Source organism: Frankliniella occidentalis, unplaced genomic scaffold (assembly GCF_000697945.3).
Source record: "Frankliniella occidentalis isolate FOCC.00 unplaced genomic scaffold, Focc_3.1 Scaffold348, whole genome shotgun sequence".
Lineage (NCBI taxonomy): Eukaryota > Metazoa > Arthropoda > Insecta > Thysanoptera > Thripidae > Frankliniella > Frankliniella occidentalis.
The window spans coordinates 233,445-235,536 of NW_026267471.1; positions in this window are offsets into that span (position 1 = coordinate 233,445).

Here is a 2,092-nt window from a genome sequence, read left to right on the forward strand (position 1 = left end):
GGGGCGCGGGGGGTGGAGGGGGCGTTGTTTACCACGAGCCGAGCGCGCCCGACCGCTGCCAGGCCCGAGCCCGGGACCGGGGACCGGCCGGCCGGCGGCACGAGGCGGCACGCTAGGCACGCCGTCGCAGCCTGGCGCTGGCCACGAGAGTCGCATCGCACCACCACCACTCTCTACAGATAACCGTCGTCGAGAGACATTTAGACAACATTTTGGGGAACATTCCGTCATTTTCCTCGTGTCCGAGAGAAAGGGAGAGAGAGAGAGCGATACACGGGATGTGAGATGGAAACGAGACACAAAGGCTGGCAGAAGCGTCGTCGTCGTCGTCGTCGTGAGTCACCCGCGCCGCTTCATCACGGTATCGAGCTCGCCTCGCCGGGGCCGGCCGATGTGAGAAAGAGATGGGTGTGTCGGCGTGGCGGAAGTGTCGGTCGCGACAAAGAAAGTAGTGCCCCCGTCGCTCATCTTATTTCGGAAGCAGGAGGGAAGTCCGGGGCGCTCGTCAACTCCGGAACTCGACAAAAAAGACTTCTCGACTATAGTTTATGCCTTTAGGGATCACACCACACCACAACGGCGTTATGCCCTTGCTGTTGTCACATGAAAGACATCGACGAGAATCCCATACAACTCTATACAACATACCTCATTAAGAATAAAAGAAATTTGAGACACTCGACAGGTGGCTTTTGTCCTTGTCGTTATTCTAAAAAGTCCCATTGCGCAGGTACATGTTAATCTTTACCGCCCCAAACGAAGGTTAAAGATATGCGACGGGGCGCAGGTGTTTGAACCCCCTTTCGGACTCTCGCCCTCACCTTGTTGCTCAATATTTCCATTTTGTTGACTCTCGTTCAAGTGTTTTATTTGTCGTAGGGGCGCGATAGGCAGGCGATAGTCCTAGTCCTGCTACGCCACGCGAGTGTTCGCGAACAGCAGCGTTAGTCAGCTGATTGGCTAGGCAAATGCGTATTCTGCTGAATCGCGAAAGTTGAAGGTGATGTAACTAGAGCAAAGCGGTATTGACAGTATACAAAATAGGGGACAAAACAGAATGGAATATGTGTAAGACATCGTGGGCGATTTTTTTTTTTTTTTTGCAAAAACGTATGACTCTTTTATAAAAGCTGGGTCATGTTATTTATCTCGTTTGGCTTTCCACTTTTTCTGAGTGGCGCGGTTTTTTGCAACGTCCTGTTTACCGATCAACCGGTGAGACGTCGTCGTGATTCCACAAAAAAACCTGTCACCAACATCAAGAGAATCAACAGCGCCCACACATGTTGTTTTTACGCCCTTTCCCCGTGTCCCGGTGGCGGTATTGCGCGCAGGATTTAAAACCTTGTTTTCAGGAAGCTGAAAGCTTCAGCGGGGGAGCTCTTCACTTTCTTGGCACATGTTTGACGGGCCGTTTCGCGAGAGCGTTTCGCATGCTGCCCGGCCTAGGGCGCGCCATGTCCATAAACTCTGACATGTGCAGAACAGACACGTATAAGCAGCAGCAGCGTCCATGGGCGCGCACAACTGGGGCACAACTTCGCACAACTTGCACCGCCGTGGCACCGCCCAGCTCACCCGCATGCAGTCGCAATCCTGGGCTGGGCCCATCGCTATTTCCGCCCCTCGACCATCCATTTTTTGGCCGATGTGTGACCGATTCGCCTACCTCATGGTGCCTGCTGAACGGCTTGCGACGCGGTGGTGGGCAGCAGAACGCACCCCCGGGGAGCTCGCGGTGGGGCTGACGCGGCTGACGCGGCTGACACGACGCGGGGCCGGCTTGACGGCGCTGTGCTGGGGGCAGCAGAGGCGCTGGCCGGCGGGGCTCGGCGTGCACAGCGTGTGTGCCCGGCGCGGGGTGCACGGGAATCTCGACGAGAATAGTTGGGGTCCGCGCGTTGTGCAAGCCGCGCGCTCTCGGCCCTGTCTGCTCCCAAGCACCCGAGCGGAGCAAAGCGGAGCGGAGAGCCGAAATACTCGAGCCCGCCATCATCATCCCCCACGAGAAATAAAACGAAACTGCACCGGGGCGTTGCCCCCCCCCCCCCCCGGAATGTACCGGGTGGCTTCAGTGGGACGCAGCAGTATT